Source organism: Adiantum capillus-veneris, chromosome 10 (assembly GCF_014529385.1).
Source record: "Adiantum capillus-veneris isolate H3 chromosome 10, ASM1452938v2, whole genome shotgun sequence".
NCBI classification, from domain to species: Eukaryota; Viridiplantae; Streptophyta; class Polypodiopsida; order Polypodiales; family Pteridaceae; genus Adiantum; species Adiantum capillus-veneris.
Genome location: NC_140940.1, coordinates 127,730,851 through 127,750,599, shown reverse-complemented (window position 1 = coordinate 127,750,599; position 19,749 = coordinate 127,730,851).

Here is a 19,749-nt window from a genome sequence, read left to right as displayed (position 1 = left end):
AAGCGCTCCCCGGTGTACGTGGCTGGTGTTGCTTGAGGCCTCTCCGTACCTTCTCCAAAGATTGAAGCAGGCTCAAAGCAAAATGGTCCTCCCATCTCTTGCTCAAACGTACTGTGGGTAACTTTGTGAAGATTTAGCGGGTGAAGGGGCTCCAAGGGCCGTCCGTTTGTGGGATCCGGGCACGAATTCAATGAAGCAATGTCACAAAATGATGACGTGGCTACTGATGTGGACAGACTGTACGGACAAATGACATGCCAGATAGTATGGTGTTGATGTGGCAGACTGTACGGACACCCGTAATTTGCGCTGCTGACGTGGCATATTGTACGGAATTTCTCTTTTTGCGCTGGCTGCTATTACTGACAGATTTTGAGCCAGTTGCTTTTGGGGCAGTTTGCTTTTAAGTTTCAGTTCTTTTGGGGGCTCTGTTTTTAGCATCCCTTTGTAAGAATAAAAGGATGTTTAGGGGCCTCACTTCCTCTCTCTCTCTCTCTCTCTCGTGCTCACTCCCCTTGGTCTCTACGTTTTTGCATCGTCGACTTTGACATGGTATCAGAGCGAAGTCTCCATTGAAGGCCTTGGTGAAGGAACTGTCCCGGAGGAGCAAAGAAGAAGAGGAGGCGCCCATCGCCCCCCCACCCCACTGGTCTATCTTGTTGCCAAAAAATCCCTCGTTGCCCCGGTGTTTTCAAAATGCTAGGCATTTTCAAGCCTTAAGGCCTCCTGCCCACTCTAGCCTTGCAGGCGTTGCCCTAGCCAATCTCGCCGGCACCATCTGATCTGGTAGCATTTTGAAACGCTGCTAGCTGCCCCTGCCTGCGCTGAAACTGCACCTGCGTTTTGAGACGCCCCCCCCCCCCCCCCCCCCCCCCAAAAGCTTGACAACGTTTCAAAACGCCACTGTCGACAGCGTTGCCCCCCTGCCGACAGTCAACGAACCCCCCCCCCCCCCCCCCCCCCCCAAAGCTTGACAACGTTTCAAAACGCCACTGTCGACAGCGTTGCCCCCCTGCCGACAGTCAACGAACCCCCCCCCCCCCCCCCCAAAGCTTGACAACGTTTCAAAACGCCACTGTCGACAGCGTTGCCCCCCTGCCGACAGTCAACGAACCCCCCCCCCCCCCCCCCCCTCCCCCCCCATCCTTCACGTTTTGAGACGCCAGTGACAACGATGCCCCCTCCCCAGCCCTCTGTGTGATAGCGTGTTGAAACGCTGATCTCTTGCCTTGCTTAACGGTGACACTCCATCCCATCCAGCGTTTTGAAACGTTGCGCCAAGATAGCAAGCCCATAGTGCCCAACCCCGCCCTACTCTTTTTGCCACCGTTTTTTTAAAACACTGTTTAAAGAGGTTAGGGGCAGTTCTACTTGGGCAGAAGGTGCATTTGCCGGTGACCGGTCTCGTGGCGTGGCGAGGTGACAACCAAGGTGCAAAGAGGGAGAGGTTTGGTATTGCCTCAGTGGCTTGTACGAGGAGAGTTTGGAGCAGTTTTGGGAGCGGGATTGTGTGGAGCGTTGATTTGTTCGAGGGCTCCCACACAAAATCTGTGCGGCTTGGGAGATGAAGTGGCAGGAAATCGAAAAAGCGGATTGTGGAGCAGTTTGGCATAAGCCGTGGAGCGGATTTTGTATAGCTTGGATAGGAATTTTTAGCCCTTGCTATGCACAGTTTATTGTGGAGCTTTGGATTTGTTCAAGGCCTACCACATGGCAAACATGCGAAGCGGCTATCGGTGACAGAGTTTTGGATTTCAGAGAGGGATATTAGATTGTGTGGAGCCCATTGCGTGTGGAGTTCCCTTTGCGGTGGAGTTGAATTGGCCACGATCTTTTTCGACTTGGTTTGTACTGCCATTTTTTGGAGTGCGAGAAGGTACCTGAATACCAGATCTTACAACTTCAATATGTCCCTACCTTGCTCGAGGCCCGACGACATCGACCAAAGACAACCAAAAGCTATGGATAACGGATTGTCAACCATCCATTTAGCGGCCTATCCACCGGCACAATTCTCAAGGAACCCGACAAATTGTTTGGCTCGAGTTTGTGAAGTCAAAAGCAAATGGAGAAGTTCGTTAGAGGACATCGGCAAAGGTCAGTTGGACAAGGATGGCAGTACCAATACTCAGTTAGCTGCCTCGGTACTTGGGAGGCACGACCACAATCATGCTTATGATTTGACGCTTTGTTTGGCTCGAGAGTTTGAAGCCAAAGGCAAAAGGAGGAACTCACAGGAAGACAAGGATAAAGGCAAGCTGGACAGAGATTACGGTAATAAAGATTTGGCAAACGAGATCGACATGGCACTCGTGGCGGTGGCCACAGTTGTCCCGTGACACATCTAACCCTATGTGTCCGTGGACAAGCTACAGCATGATCAGGGTTTAGATCAGTCAAGTCAGTCTAGAATAGGAAGTGATCTCGCACTTTTGTGAGTCTGTTCGCAGACCGTGCATATCCAGACACTTAGATTAGATGCATATCCTCTGGTTGCACACAGCATGACCATCAGATTCCATCAAGAGCATTTTTACAGTGCATAGACCTATATTCCCTATTTTTGACATTTTTCACTTATTATTTTTAAGTGACTTTTGTTGGAAAGTAGGTAGGGTGATTTTGCTAAGTTGTATATAAGCAAACCTAGCGCTAGCACTTTCTGGCAGAAGAGGCAGCAGGAGCACACGCTCAACATGCAACTTCTTAGCAGAACCCCCAAGAGGCCTAGCGTTTTTGCAGCACAGCAGAAGGTTGGTGTTTTTGGACCAGATCAGCCAACGTTTTTGCATTGGCAACAACTTGGCGACAGCAAGAAGCAGAACACTCCTAGCGTTAGCAAATTTGCATAGCGACAGTAGATCAGCCCTAGCGTTAGCAGATTTCCATCGCAAGTCAGATTTTCAGCCCTAGCGTTTTTGCATCTGCCAGGCATTTCAGCGTTTTACAGATCTCCCGCGACGGAACCAACACAAGCACCAACGTTTTCAGTTTTCAGCATTTAGACATCGCAAAACAAGTCCCGAACCTCGCAGATCTCACCTTCCCGCAGCAGATCCTTGCCGCACGGTGAGATTCATTAAGATTTACAGTTTCAGCCCGGAAAATGCAGATTTCACGTTTTCAGTGCGTCGTCGTCGCATCGTCGCCATCAACATCGTCACCAACATAGAGTCAGAATTCAGCAGATAAAGATTTGCAGATTTCAGCCATTAGCATTTTCAGATTTCAGCCCGTCTCGTCGTCGTCCTCATCGTCGTCGACATCGTCCGCAAGTCCAAGCATTGTAGAGATTTGTGCAATCAATAGTAGAGCGCTCTCGCCATAGAGAGTGGGGCCTTCGGAGGATGGTTTGACAACTTCTTGGTGTCGTATTCTCTTCTCTCTCTATCTCTCAGTCTCAGCACCTTCACTCACGGTGTCCATTCACTTTGTTTGTGTCCATTGCACTCTCTCATTAAAGAACGGAAGGCTCTCCCTTCCCTAAGTAAAAGGAACCTTGAGCACAGTTCGGAGCACTCATCTTGAGCAAAGTTCAACATTCATTCCGCTGCACCTTACATTGGTATCAGAGCTTTGACAGTGTTTTGTATCACTCAAGCAAAGAACCACATATATATATATGCTTGTTGCGGTCGCACGTAACCCAAGTCCTCTTGGGCGTGTCGATTCCTAATCGTGTTTTTGAAGAGTAACAGGAAACCCAAGAAAGAAGGGCTTGTCCAGCCTCCCCTTGTGCCTCTTTTCACTCATTGAGAGCGGACCGTGCACTTAGCGGCCGTCCAATCGACGTGAGGTGGGAAAAAGCAACCTGGTGTGAGCGCAAGGCCGCCAAGGGGTGTGCCTACGGAAAAGAGCGGAACTCGGGTGAAGAGAAGATTCTTCTCTAACATAGATTGCAAGCGAAAGAAGAACCGCAAGAACCTCAAGAACCCCAAGAACCTCAAGAACCTCAAGACCCCCAAGAATCCAAGAACCCAAGACCCACAAGAACCCAAGTTCCTCGTGAACTTACGAACCCACGATCTCAGAGTATGGTCATCACTCGAAGCGGAATGGATACTTCGCTTGGAGGTGATGAGCATGAGAGAGGCGAAGAAGAATTTTCCCCACCAGGAGGTTATTCTAACCCTCCCTTCTTCCCCATCTACGACAAGTATTGCACTAACTCCTATGGAGGAGTTGCCGCATTAGGGCAGCCATAGATCGTGACTACGAAGAAAGAAAAGCAGAAATTGAGCGTAAATACGAAGATAGAATGACAACCATAGCGCGTGAGCGCGAAGAAAGAGAAGCCAAATTTGATTGCGAGAACAAAGAAAGAAAAGCAGAAATGGATCGCGAGAACAAAGCAAGGAAAGCAATGAACGATCGACACATGAAGGAGATAGGCACAGATGCAAGAGATTCGGGAAAAGGAGACTCTCTCCGTCTCTTCTTCTCCAAAGCATGACACGCATGAAGATTTGCATGATGATAAGCATGATGATTTGAATGATAATGATGAGCATGATGATTTGCATGATAATCAAGATGTGATTTCTCACAAGCATGATGATTTGCATGAAGATAATGTGATTGTTCACAAGGATGATGTGTTAGTTGATGCTTTTTTCTAGCGAAGCTAACCTCGTTGCAGATTCGATCAATCACGAAGAACCGATCTTGGCTTTCGAGTCAAGGTCCAAAGAACCCCCACAGGAAGATTCAATCAATCACGAAGAACCGATCTTGGCTTTTGAGTCAAGGTCCAAAGAACCCCTTTGATAGGTCTCAAAGAACCGATCTTGGCTCTCGAGTCACGGTCCAAAGAACCCCTACAGGAAGTTCTATGTGTTTGCATGATTAGTCAGCACGCAGTGCTCAAGTGTTTTATCGTTATCGTTTCTTGTATTTTAGTCAGCGTCTTTATGTGATCCCTTTTCTTAGGCATGACATATTGTATGTTGAGCACGTTTCACTCATGAATGAGCACGGATGTATGCGGATTGTTCATGAAAAGCTGAAAGTATGCATTCAAGGAAGTCACATTCCATGTCTCTTCCTTGGCACGACACAATCGTAGAAAGAGCACAAGAAGGATTGAGCATCAAGCATCGGCATGTCCATTGTTGTTTGCCATAGTTAATTTGTTTTAGATCAGAACGTCAAGATTCGACCCCATTGTTTGTGTGTGTTTGATGAACGGTTTGGCACTTCGTCTATATGTTCAACTCCATTGCATACACAATTTTTTCGAAGGAATAGTATTTTTCCAGTCACTTTACATGGAGTAGATATGTTCATGTTTTTGTGTTGAAAGTGGTTTCAGGAATTTTCAGCCATGGAGATTCTTGAAGAAGGAAGAAGCATGACTCTAGATGAAGTTGAAGCATTGAAGGAGCCACATAAGACTTTGTGTCTCTTTTGGCACGGCCCAAAGAAGCAAGCGTTGCAGACCTTTATGAAGTTCAAGTATCGCACGACCCACCCCTCAGAGTGGGCCAGCGAAGAGTCCTTTCGAGGATTCCGGATGTTGTTGGCGATCTCCCTCGATGCCATATAGTTCGGTACCAATACCTCACTTTGAAAAGGAGGGGATGTCACGTGACACATCCAAGCCTATGTGTCCGTTGACAAGCTACAACATGATCAGGGTTCAGTTCAGTCAAGTTAGTCTAGAATAGGAAGTGATCTGACACTTTTGTGAGTGTGTTCGCAGACCGTGCATGTCCAGACACTTAGATTAGATGCATATCCTCTGGTTGCACACAACATGACCATCAGATTCCCATCAGATCCCATCAAGAGCATTTTTACAGTGCATAGACCTATTTTCCCTATTTTTGGTATTTTTCACTTATTATTTTTAAGTGGCTTTTGTTGGAAAGTAGGTAGGGCAATTTTGCTAAGTTTGTATATAAGCAAACCTAGCGCTAGCACTTTCTGGCAGAAGAGGCAGCAAGAGCACACGCTCAATAGGCAACTTCTCAGCAGAACCCCCAAGAGGCCTAGCATTTTTGCATCACAGCAGAAGGTTGGCGGTTTTGGACCAGATCATCTAGCGTTTTTGCATCGCAACAACTTGGCAATAGCAAGAAGCAGAAGACTCCTAGCGTTAGCAGATTTCCACCGCAAGTCACGTTTTTGCATCTGCCAAGCATTTCAGCGTTTTGCAGATCTACCGCGACGGAACCAACACAAGCATCGGCGTTTTCAGTTTTCAGCACTTAGACATCACAGAACAAGTCCCGAACCTCGTAGATCTCACCTTCCCGCAGCAGATCCTCGCCGCACGGTGAGATTCATCAAGGTTTACAGTTTCAGCCCGGCAAACGCAGATTTCAGCATCTGCGTTTCAGCGCGTCGTCGTCGCATCATCGCCATCGAGATCGTCACCGACATAGAGTCAGAATTCAGCAGATAAAGATTTGCAGATTTCAGCCATCAGCATTTTCAGATTTCAGCCCGTCTCGTCGTCGTCCTCATGGTTGGCAAGTCCAAGCATTGTAGAGATTTGTGCAATCAATAGTAGAGCGCTCTCGCCGTAGAGAGTGGGGCCTTCGGAGGAGGGTTTGACAACTTCCTGGTGTCGTATTCTCTTCTCTCTCCATCTCTCAGTCTTAGCACCTTCACTCACAGTGTCCATTCACTTTGTTTGTGTCCATTACACTCTCTCATTAAAGAACGGAAGGCTCTCCCTTCCCTAAGTAAAAGGAATGTTGAGCACAGTTCGGAGCACTCATCTTGAGCAAAGTTCAATATTCATTCCGCTACGCCTTACAGTAGTTGCCTCGATGTCAGATTTGTAGTCAACGGACAGGTGTCACCACTAGCTTCAGCCAGAGAGAGGCTTGTGAGTGGCAGAGGGGGGGCAAGCAATGACTGCTCCCTATAGTTAATTTGGACCCTTGTGTTGGAGTTCAAGTTATTGGTGTTTGGACCCGTAGGTCGAAGTTCAATGCACATGCATCTGGCAGGGAACCAATCAGATGTCTAAAAAACTATGGATGGGTGCGCCAATTCGTTGTTGTTGGTCAGATTATGGACATGATGTGTTCCAATAGTTCATTATCTTGGAATTTTATATTTTGAACGTGATGTGTTCACAAGTCACAGATGGGGATTAGTGGGCGTAGTATTGTCTACAATTTAAAGTTTCTACAAAGGGAACTGATGCTCAAGATGGCATTACTTTTAGGTACAAAGTTGAGGAGAGCAACACTGAGGTGTATCCAGTTGGTGGCCACTACTGGGGTGTCCTGTAACAAACTGCTGACGTGTCAAAGCCTAAAGAATGGAGCCAACTTACAGATTCCAGCCGAGGGGCTTAAACCCTAAGAAGAACAAGCAACAGAAGAAGTGTCACAAAGTGATGACGTGGAAACCCTAATTACTGAAACCCTAATTCCAGAAACCCTAACTGCTGAAACCGTAATTCCAGAAACCCTAACTGCTGAAACCCTAATTAACCCTAAAACCTGCAAACCCTAATTCTGAAAACCCTAACCCTAAAACTGCAATAGCGTGGCTGATTTCCGAAAATTGTGTTGGCATGATGACGTGGCAGGTTGTACGGATTTCCGTGATATACGCTTGTAGCTTTTGGCATTGCTTTTTGGACCAGAAGCTTTTGAGTTTGAAAGCTTTTTTAACTGCTTTTTGGATCAGAAGCTTTTGATTTTGAAAGCTTTTCATGTAAACTGCTTTTTAGGCCAAGGGCCTTTAAATATGAGGCTAGGGCTCATTCTCTGGCATGCTTCCTGGAGAAGGTGCAGAGTTTGGAGTACCGGCTTGTACTTTGATGATGCAATATAAAGAAATACCGAAAGGGGCACCAAGGTTTGGGGCCAATATTCTCTGGGGTGGAATTCCGCCACTCTGTGTCGCGTGTCGTCTCTCTCTCTTTCAGTTCAATTGTTATTGAAGTGCTAAAAGTCTGTTCAATCTGTTCTTTTCTATTGGCACGTGGTGTCTGCCTTGTGACAGTGGTATCAGAGCATCAGGCGTGTGCTTTTCTAAAAGCATACCGGTCCTACAAAAGAGCAGACAGAGCTATTGGAATTTGGTTCGAGGTATCTTCGCCCTCCAACCCGGACTTATTAGCCACTCCCACCCTTACTTCATCGCGCATCGGGCGCGCTCCCGTCTTCACCGCAGTGTCTTACAGGGCATAAGCCAATTAAGATCACTTGCAAGAGAAGGATCCAGATTTGTTTCAAGTCACTGTTTTTCTCAGAAGCAGTGCCATGTAGATGTTGATGTCTACCGCTACCAAGCAGCATACTCCAAGTACTTGGCAAGCTTGCAAGAAACATTTTGCTCGAAGTTATATGGTTTCTGACATCTTCCTTCGGAGTACAACTTCTGGCAGGGTGGGGTTTCCTGAAATGCTTGCCATGGAAACCCTAGCAGATTATAACTTGAAGTTTCTCGACATCTCCCAGTAGATGTCTCTTCATGAGCAGATGAACTTGGAGACCGAGTGCGATTGCTATCTTGGGACTACCATCGCCGCCAAAGAAACACTGTTTGTACAAGAGCTGATGGACCATGCTGTGCTCGGCTACGACCATATGGAAGAAACCTAACCCTAATTTTTGGTGTAGGTTTCAGGATGGAAAGTCAATCGACTTTTCGAGCTCGTGTCACCAGCGTGTGACTACTATCTATCCTTTTTGTTGATTTCTTTCTTATTATCTATTTACTTTCACTTTTTGGAAACACCCCTCCGGAAATCTAACTGCCCTGCATTGCATAGCTAGTGTGGAACTGTCCAGAGGGAGTCCAGGCCTGAGGGCAAGAGAGCACTAAGGTTGGACAAGGACTATGGTTAGCCAAGTGGGGTCATTGACTAGCCAAAGTGGAATCCTTTGCTACAGAGGCTACATTTCAATTCTGGATGTGGCTGCAGTGTACAAAGAGGGTCGGATGACCTAGAAAGATACAATGGCAGCATCTCCTAAAATTTAGGAAACTGCTATTTTGGGACCTGAAAATGTCTTCGCGTCATTACATGCAGTTTGACATGGGGATCATTTTGTTACTCTATGGCCAAGTCAACAGAGGCTGCAGGTGAGATATTTTTAGACCCGAGGGTCTAAAGCGGGAAAATGCACAAATGAGTGACACTTGGCACTCTGAGGCCAGTTTACTACTTATAGAGAAGGCAAAAACGTGATTTATAGCTGGGAGGCTCATTTTGCAAGTTTCTGTCACAGGTTAAGAGCTATGGAGTGCTTGCTTTCCCTCTTATGCACAGTGCGGTGCCAGGAGTGATGCCCTGCACGCTACGCACTGCCCTCTCTCTCCCCTTTGGCAGTATGTTATGCCCCTCTAGTGGGCTCTTCATTTGACCAATGTACAGTTGTGTGGGTTCATGCGCGATTGCCGAGGCAAGAGCCTCTTGCACAGGTACTGGATTAGCTAGCGGCTAATTCCCCCGCAGGTACAGGTGAATTCGGAGAGGTTTCACGTCAGAAATCTCGTCCGATTCAAAGGGCAAGTAGCCCTACAGGTGCGGGAGCTCGAGGACTTGCTACGGATGCGACCGGCACGCGAAACGGAGCCCGAAACAGTAAATTACAGCCTGCTGTGTATTTTTGCAGGTTTAGGGTTTTGGCCCTAAACGGACCCTAATACCCCCAGGAGGTTCGGGGACGCAAGGGGACCGTTGTACATGTGATCTGGCGCATTTTCGGGGCTGAAAACAGAGAATTCAGGGTGCTGCAGATTCTCGCCAGGTTTTGCAAAGTGCCCGTATGCGTCGGGAAAGTCATTTAATGCGTGGGAATACTGACTGTGAAGGGTTCTAGTACAGTTATGTTGCCGAAATCAAGCTAGAACAGTCAAAATTCAGCCAAGGTTCTGCGGGGCAGCTTGGAAAGAACCACAGCGTTTATTCCCTCTTTTAAACAATAAAGAAATACCGAAAGGGGCGCCTAAGTTAGGGGCCAATCTGGTGTCGGTCTTCTCATACAGGTGCATTCTAGCATCTGTATCCCATTCCCCTCTCTTGTGTCACTATAGCGCAGGTATAATAGACGACGAATAATGGGTGAAAGCTAAATCAAGGTTTAAAGTAAAGTCTACCGCCCTTTTTGGATTGAACAGGCCGGTTTCATGGTTCCATCGACGGGATTAAATCACTTTTTCCCATAGAAGTGAGCCTTGGTCAGTTTTGGGCTTGAAGACACAGGGGATCATAGAGCAGACACAGGGAATTGCAATTATGGCTGACAGACCAGATGATGTGACTGAACAGGTTTCCTCTTCACAGGGTCAACAGACACATGAAGTGTGTGAGTCCTCAAGACCACCATAGACAGATGACGATATATTCAGGACCCAGTTGGCTACTGCTGTGGCTATGTTCGCACAAGTAATGCAGAACCCGAGGTTTTTAGCCTTTCTGCAACCTCCTGTTCCGTCTCAGCAAGTTGGGTCACTGGATCATATTCAAAAGCCTGTTAAGACTCGAGTACAGTTGATTCATACTGCACAGTCAATGGAAACACCTTTACACTTGACGGAGAACATGCAGTCTCCACAACCTATGCCTAAGGTGCAAGAACAGGTGGCTGAGATGCTAGTCTTTCAAGCTGTACCAGTTCAGCCCGCCACCTTTCAGCAGCCTATAGCTGGTTCTAATGGGCAGGGAAGCAACCTACAGGCTATGCAACAGGTCTTCCCACCACCTTCAGTACACCCTGGCTATTTTTGAGGTGGATCTGTATTCCAGAGCATGGCTGGTCATGCACCTGGAAATCAGTTTTACACGCCAGGAACAGTGTTCGGGGGTGCTCAAACAATGATGCCTAACCCCATGTATGGTGTCACAGGCATGCTACCAGGGTTTCAGAGTACCCAGGGCCAATTTGGGATGCCACAGACAAATTTTGGTATGGTTGGAATTACAAATCAGCAGCCAAATATAGCATTTCCAGGTCAAGTTAATAGCGGCCAAGGAACACAGATGAACCCTAATAGTGTTCCCATGTTTCAGTCACTTCCATATGACAATTTAACGCCGCTGGAGAGGCCAACTCCGTACAAAGAAGGTGGCAAAGGTGTAACTCTCACGACCTTTACAGGGTTTGATGACAGAAAGAAGGCTCTCTCATTCCTCCAGCAGTTTGACAAGGCCTATGCAAGGGGAAACTTTACAGAGGCTTCAAAGGTCCGCAAGGCAGCCACTTTCTTGACAGGGAATGCGGGACAATGGTGGACAACTTTATTGCTTCAAGGGCAAGCTCCGTCTACATGGATTTACTTCAAGCAGATTTTTGCAGCAGCATGGTTATCTGATGACTTTAAAGCAGATGTCATGACAGAATGGCACCAGCTTAATGCTGCCACTTGCAGAAATCTGGATGATTGCAATCGGAAGTTTTGGAAAGCTCTACCTCCAGTAACTTTCTATAGGTTTGTGCCATTGACAGAACAGATTGAAAAATACTGTTGTGGCCTACCTAAAGGATTGAGAAAGTACTGTACGAAGACAAAAGTCACTACTTTGACGCAGCTCATCGAGGTAGCAAACACTGGCAATGGTTTGCTCAAGGGAGAAGATTGTGAATTCAATACTGGCGTCAAGCTGGATCAGGCAAGAAAAATTCAGCCAAGAAGCACGTTCCCAATGAGGCTCCTAAAGGGACTCAGCAGCCGGCCAACGCAGGGAAAGATAAAGCTACGGCTGAATCAGAAAAGGGACCAGCGAAGAAATGGAAAAGACGTTTCCTCGCAAGTCTGAAGAGCAAAAGAAGGTCCCGAGGTCAGAGAACAAATGCTTTATCTGTGAGCAGCCTGGCCACATTGCTTACAACTGTCCTACAAAGAAAAGGCCAGCTGATTCGGATGACAAGGAAGACAAGAAAGGAAAGAAGCCCATGGCTGGTCTAGTGCCAGATATGGCGGGCGACAAGCCAAATTCAGATGCAAGTGAGCTTTGCAGAGCATGGGGAAAGGTCAGGGATCAAACAATGCTTATCTTCTTTGATCCAGGTGCCAAAGTCAACTTCATTTCCCCAGAATTGGCTTTAAAGTTGGGAATCAGACCTGAAGAGATGGGGTATACAGCAGAGGCAGGTTTGGCATGTCCTGGCCATACAGAGGCTGTGACACCCATCATTGGAAAGTTGCGTCTACATATCCAGTCCTATGTAGATGTTGAAGAATTTTACATCATGCCACTGGACGGATGTGATGTGTTGTTAGGTATTCCTTGGTTGTTTCGTGTACAGGGAATCATGGATGCCTACAAGAAAAAGATCACTGTACAGAGTAGGGGACAGACTCACATTCTGGATGTAAAGCTTAAAGGGGAGTCTATTCCTACTGTATCAGCTTCTGCTATTACTTCTGTAATGAAAAAGCATCTTTCTGCGTACTTGGTTTTTGCACGTGAAGTGTCAGATTGTGATGAATCAAATTTATCTATGCTAGATAAAGAAAGGTCAATGTTTTTACAACAGTACAGGGACTGTTTTTCCGATTCATTACCGTCTCAATTACCGCCAGAGAGACCCGAGGACCATGCGATAGATTTGGTGCCAGGCAGTAGCCCACCAAATAAGCCTCCGTACAGGGTTAGTGCGGCTCAGCAGAAAGAGATAATGGGCCAAGTACAGGAGCTATTAGAAAAGGGGCTGATTCAGCCCAGTTCATCTCCATTCTGTTCTCCAGTGTTGTTGGTGCAGAAAAAGGAAGGCTCATGGCGTATGTGCATCGACTACCGTGCACTGAACAAGAATACCATCAAGAATAGGTTCCCTATACCTAGAATTGATGATATTATGGACAAATTAAGAGCAGCAGCTATGTTTAGCAGGATAGATCTAAAGAGTGGGTTCCATCAGATCCGCATTAGATCAGAGGATGTGCACAAGACTGCTTTTAGAACGACGTTTGGCCTTTACGAATTTTTAGTGATGCCCTTTGGTCTCACAAATGCTCCTGCTACGTTCAATAGGATGATGGACAGAATTTTCCGTCCACACCAGCAGTTTGTTGGTACATTCTTTGAAACTGCTGGTACATTCTTTGATGACATGATAGTCTACTCAAAGAATGAAGAGGAGCATAGGCATCACTTGGCCATTGTGTTCAAAGAGCTACGCAGTCATAGGTTGCTCATCAATGCAAAGAAAAGTGAGTTTTTTCTGGAAGAGATTCACTTTCTGGGACACATTGTCTCAAAGGATGGTGTCAGAATGGATCTTGCAAAAGTTGAAGCGATCAAGTCATGGCCAAATTTGAAGACGGTGCACGATGTCCGAAGTTTCTTGGGAATATGCTCCTATTACAGAAGGTTTATCCGAAATTTCGCTGAGATTGCTTCACCTTTACATGCTCTTCAAAAGAAGGCAGTCACCTTCAGATGGACACAGAAAGAGATTTCAGCTTTTAATCTCTTAAAGGAAAAGATGACTTCAGATCCAATCATTGTGTTGCCAGATCTTAGGAAGTCATTTGTGGTCCAGTGCGACGCCTGTGGTAGTAGCATTGGTGCAGCGCTAATGCAAGATGGCAGGGTAGTAGCCTATGAGAGCAGAATTTTGCAAGGGCTAGAGATGACCATGCAGGTCTATGAGAAAGAGTTACTGGCTTTGATTCATGCGCTCTTAAGTTGGAAACACTACCTGCTAGGTGCAAATTTCGTTGTCCAAACGGACCATCAGACCTTGCGATACTTCTTGACACAGACAAAGTTATCTGAGAAGCATATGCGATGGGCAAATATTTTGTCCATGTTCCATTTTCAGATTGTGCATGTGGAAGGCAAGAAGAACGTTGTGGCTGATGCCTTGTCAAGGAAGCCACAAATTTCAGCTGTGTCGATTCCTTATCATCATGCACTTGATGATATGAGAGAACAGTATGAAAATGATGAAGATTTTGCAAGGGTCTTCGAGCAGCTAACGGATGGACAACGTCATGAACACTATCTTCTTAAAGACGGGTTCATGATGATGCATGGCAGATTGTGTGTCACAAAGCCATTGCGACGCAAAGTTATGGAAGAGAGTCATGTCCTACCGTATGCAGGGCATCGTGGTATCGATGCTACAGTTAAAGCGGTTGAGACATTTTTCTATTGGCCTACATTGAGAAGGGATGTGGATGCCTTTGTGCGAGAATGCCTAATTTGCCAGAAGGTCAAGTTTGACAGGCAAAAGGCACTAGGATTATTGCAACCACTACCTATTCCAGATAAACCATGGGAAAGTATTGCTATGGATTTTATCTTTGATCTTCCGAGAACGCAGACAGGAAACGATGGTATTTGGACCATCATTTGCAGATTCAACAAACAGGCTCATTTCATTCGTGTCAGGAAGAAGATAAAGCCAGATCAGATGGCACGCTTTTTTATGAGCAATATTTTCAAGTATCATGGCATGCCACAGTTGATTGTTAGCGACCGTGATCCACGCATGACAAGTTTGTTCTGGAGAGGCTTGTTTGAGAATATGGGCACCACGCTCAAATTCTCTTCGTTATTTCATCCTCAAACAGATGGGCAGTCAGAAGAGGCAAATTCTACTGTCCTAGATCTGCTGAAGTGTTATGTGTCAGAGCATAAAGGAAAGTGGGAGCAGTATTTGCCATTGGTGGAGTATGCATACAATAATACAGTGCATTCATCAACTGGCAAGGCACCTTTTGAGATAGTTGAAGGTGGCAAGAAAGTTCCTCCCATACTGCATACAAAGGACAAGATATTTGAAGCAGATAAGTATGTTCAGGACATGGATGAAATGTATAAGAAGGTCAAAGTGGCCTTAGAAAGGACTCAGGCAAAGCAAAAGAAAGCAGCTGATCGTCACCGTCGTGAAGTGGTATATTCACTTGGTGATTGGGTGCTTTTACGCTTTGAAAAGGCAAGGTTAAAGAAGATGAAGGGCAAGGAAAGACTGTTTCCAAAGCTCAGCATGCGTTACTATGGGCCTTTTCAAGTGTGCGACATAATCAGTGATGTTGCATATAGGCTGAAATTGCCTGACAGTTGGAAGATTCACAATGCGTTTCATGTGAGTCTTCTCAGACCCCTATGTGGGTGATGTGCCAGAAGATATGCCAGCTGAAGATCAGCCGGAAGTCGAGGAACTTGACGAGATCTTGGTCCCTGAACAGATTTTGGCACACAAAGAAAGGAAAGTGAAAGGCAAGGTTGCTAGGCGTTACTTGGTAAAGTTCATAAACTATCCACCAATGGATGCTAAGTGGATGGAAGAAGGTGAACTTGCAGAGTCACCAACTGTGTTATCACTTTACCTGGAAACCTTCGATTTGCAACCTACCTTGACCCCTTGAGTTTCAAAGCTACATGGATTGTCAGTGTGACAATGGCTTCTGAAACAAATGATGTACATGGTATTTAAAGTGAGCTCAAATGAAATACCTGTTACATGAATGTTAGAGCTGTACAGATTGTCAGTTTGGCAATTGCTCTTATGGAATGTCCAAAAGTTTGGTTAGTGTTATAGAAGTGAGTATTTCTTGTTAGTTTGTCAAGGATACAGTAGTTGCTTCTATTAAAGAGTACATGTGTAACTGCATTCTTAAACTGTCGGTTTGGGTATGCTCGAAAGTGTTACGGGATCCAACGTGTACTATAAGATAGTGGCAAAATGTGCAGCTACCATTTTGTCATTGGAAAGTTAGTGACTCAAAGCAATGGCAGAGTGCGAAGCTACCACTATGTCATTGGGACAGGGTTCACACGCAGGCAATACATGAGTCGACGAGGTGTTGAATACACTAGGGTTGACAATGAGCATGTATGTGTCGTATATGTGTCGACAGGTGTTGAATACATCAGTGTTGACAGTAAGCATGTACGACATAGATGCAAACGAGGACGTTTGAGATTTCAAGAGGGAGGTATGTCACCAGCGTGTGACTACTATCTATCCTTTTTGTTCATTTCTTTCTTATTATCTATTTACTTTCATTTTGGAAACACCCCTCGGGAAATCTAACTGCCCTGCATTGCATAGCTAGTGTGGAACTGTCCAGAGGGAGTCCAAGCTTGAGGGCAAGAGAGCACTAAGGTTGGACAAGGACTATGGTTAGCCAAGTGGGGTCATTGACTAGCCAAAGTGGAATCCTTTGCTACAAAGGCTACATTTCAATTCTGGATGTGGCCGCAACGTACAAAGAGGGTCGGATGACCTAGAAAGATACAATGGCAACATCTCCTAAAATTTAGGGAACTGCTATTTTGGGACCTGAAAATGTCTTCGCGTCATTACGTGCAGTTTGACATGGGGATCATTTTGTTACTCTGTGGCCAAGTCAACAGAGGCTGCAGGTGAGATATTTTTAGACCCGAGGGTCTAAAGCGGGAAAATGCACAAATGAGTGACACTTGGCACTCTGAGGCCAGTTTACTACCTATAGAGAAGGCAAAAACGTGATTTATAGCTGGGAGGCTCATTTTGCAAGTTTCTGTCACAGGTTAAGAGCTATGGAGTGCTTGATTTCCCTCTTATGCAGAGTGCGGTGCCAGGAGTGATGCCCTGCATGCTACGCACTGCCCTCTCTCTCCCCTTTGGCAGTATGTTATGCCCCTCTAGTGGGCTCTTCATTTGACCAATGTACAGTTGTGTGGGTTCATGCGCGATTGCCGAGGCAAGAGCCTCTTGCACAGGTACTGGATTAGCTAGCGGCTAATTCCCCCGCAGGTACAGGTGAATTCGGAGAGGTTTCACGCCAGAAATCTCGTCCGATTCAAAGGGCAAGTAGTAGCCCTACAGGTGCAGGAGCTCGAGGACTTGCTACGGATGCGATCGGCACGCGAAACGGAGCCCGAAACAGTAAATTAGAGCCTACTGTGTATTTTTGCAGGTTTAGGGTTTTGGCCCTAAACGGACCCTAATACCCCCAGGAGGTTCGGGGACGCAAGGGGACCGCTGTATAGGTGATCTGGCGCATTTTCGGGGCTGAAAACAGAGAATTCAGGGTGCTGCAGATTCTCGCCAGGTTTTGCAAAGTGCCCGTATGCGTCGGGAAAGTCATTTAATGCGTGGGAATACTGACTGTGAAGGGTTCTAGTACAGTTATGTTGCCGAAATCAAGCTAGAACAGTCAAAATTCAGCCAAGGTTGTGCGGGGCAGCTTGGAAAGAACCACAGCGTTTATTCCCTCTTTTAAACAATAAAGAAATACCGAAAGGGGCGCCTAAGTTAGGGGCCAATCTGGTGTCGGTCTTCTCATACAGGTGCATTCTAGCATCTGTATCCCATTCCCCTCTCTTGTGTCACTATAGCGCAGGTATAATAGACGACGAATAATGGGTGAAAGCTAAATCAAGGTTTAAAGTAAAGTCTACCGCCCTTTTTGGATTGAACAGGCCGGTTTCAGCTCGATTGATGTCAAGATTTCTTTTTAAGTTTGAGTTCTGTTTGATCTTGTTTTGTGATCCTGTTTGGAATTTGTTTGAAATGGATGGTATCTGTTTTGAACCTGTTTTGGTGCTGATTTGAATTGTTTGACTCTGGTTTGATACTGGTTTCAATGATTGGTGATTCTACTCCCGGGTGGAGAAGTGAGAAATACTGTTTTGGTATTGTTTGAACCTCAGAACGACGCGGGCTGATGCCTGGGGAGCGTTCCCTTGTATGTTTGAAAACCTCCGAACGACGCAGGCCGATGCCTGGGGAGCATTTGGTTGTATGCTTGTAAAATAATTGTTGTTGTGACTCCCGGCCCGGACCTGGATGGTTATACGGGAGGAGTATTAAGAAGTCTGAGCAGTGGTTACTCTCAACACCTCCAAACGATGCAGGCTGCGGTCTGGGGGGCGTTTGGTTGTAAAAGGCCTCTATATCTCCCGGCCCGGACCTTTTTAGGTTATGCGGGAGGAGTGATGAGGGAGTCGTTGAATATGTCCCAGCCCGGACCTTGTTAGGTTATGCGGGAGGAGTGTTCATCGGCAGCTTTATGTTTCTATGTCTTGTAACATGCATATGTGAGCATTTGTGTTGCATTGTGATGTGCCAACCAATGAATTTTCCTAATTGGATGAGAGCGCATGGGTATGTAATTTTAGTGCATCAAGACACCCGAGGAAGATCAGTACGGTTTGGGTGTGATGGCTAATTTTACTACGCCGGAATATCAAGAGTTCCGATCTGGACGAAAGGAGAAGCTAACTCCTTGATCAAAACAGCCGATAGGAGCAACTAACTCCTTGATCAAAAGAGCAGAAAGTAGAAGCTAACTTCTTAATAAAAAGAGCAAACTGATTGTACCTCGGAATGTCCCTCGGAAATTTTTGAGCTAACTTGAGTTGTTTCGCAGATATGCTGTAATCGCGGACGATTACTCTCTTTCAAGAAGGGGAGATGTAACAAACTGCTGACGTGTCAAAGCCTAAAGAATGGAGCCAACTTACAGATGCCGGCCGAGGGGCCTAAATCCTAAGAAGAACAAGTAACAGAAGAAGTGTCACAAAGTGATGACATGGAAACCCTAATTGCTGAAACCCTAATTCTGGAGACCCTAACTGTTGAAACCCTAATTCTAAAAACCCTAACCCTGAAACTTGCAAACCCTAATTTTGAAAACCGTAACCCTAAAACCTGCAAACCCTAACCCTAAAACCTGCAAACCCTAATTCTGGAAACCCTAACCCTAAAACTGCAACAGCGTGGCTGATTTTTGAAAATTGTGCTAGCATGATGAGGTGGCAGGTTGTACGGATATCCGTGATATACGCTTGTAGCTTTTGGCATTGCTTTTTGGACCAGAAGCTTTTGAGTTTGAAAGCTTTTTTAACTGCTTTTTGGATCAGAAGCTTTTGATTTTGAAAGCTTTTCATGTAAACTGCTTTTTAGGCCAAGGGCCTTTAAATATGAGGCTAGGGCTCATTCTCTGGCATGCTTCCTGGAGAAGGTGCAGAGTTTGGAGTACCGGCTTGTACTTTGATGATGCAATATAAAGAAATACCGAAAGGGGCGCCAAGGTTTGGGGCCAATACTCTCTGGGGTGGAATTCCGCCACTCCGTGTCGCGTGTCGTCTCTCTCTTTCAGTTCAGTTGTTATTGAAGTGCTAAAAGTCTGTTCAGTCTGTTCTTTTCTATTGGCACGTGGTGCTTGCCTTGTGACATGTCCATGGTAGCTTCTTCATCGACTTAGTCTCACTATTGATGTTCACTATGAGTTGTAAAGAGGGTGTTAAAGTTTAGGCATCTCAAGTGAATTGCCCAATGTGATCCCATTATTTAGTTTGGCTCTTAGGTATTTATTTTACTTATCTGACAAAGTCTTTGGTAGGGCAATTTACTCAGGTTGCTATATAAGCAACCCCTTTCCTCCATTGTATATACATTCAGTTATTCATTGCCAAGGTTGATTGGTTCAGGAGACTCTCTCTCTCTCAAGGTGCTCTGGCCCACATTTAGCCACACCTCAGGCCCTAGAATTGCTAGCTCTATTCTGATGTGCACACAACTGGTTAAACAATTATTTTCTCGTAAATAAGTTAATTATTTACAAAGTCTGACATTGTTACACTCGTTTAGGAACAGATATTGACTTTCCAAGACTAGAAAGAGAAAGGTAAAGTGAACGGTGGTTCTTTGTAACAGACTTGGACACTCCAAGTCAAGAATCGACCGCGACAGCACCAAATAACCACTTCAAAACAATTCACAGTTCACAATTGATTTACACTGGCCTGGCGGAGTTCCGTGCCTAGAGATATTGGCCCCGAAGACTGGCACCCCTTTCGGTATATTTTTTTGTATTAATCTGAGTTCAAAG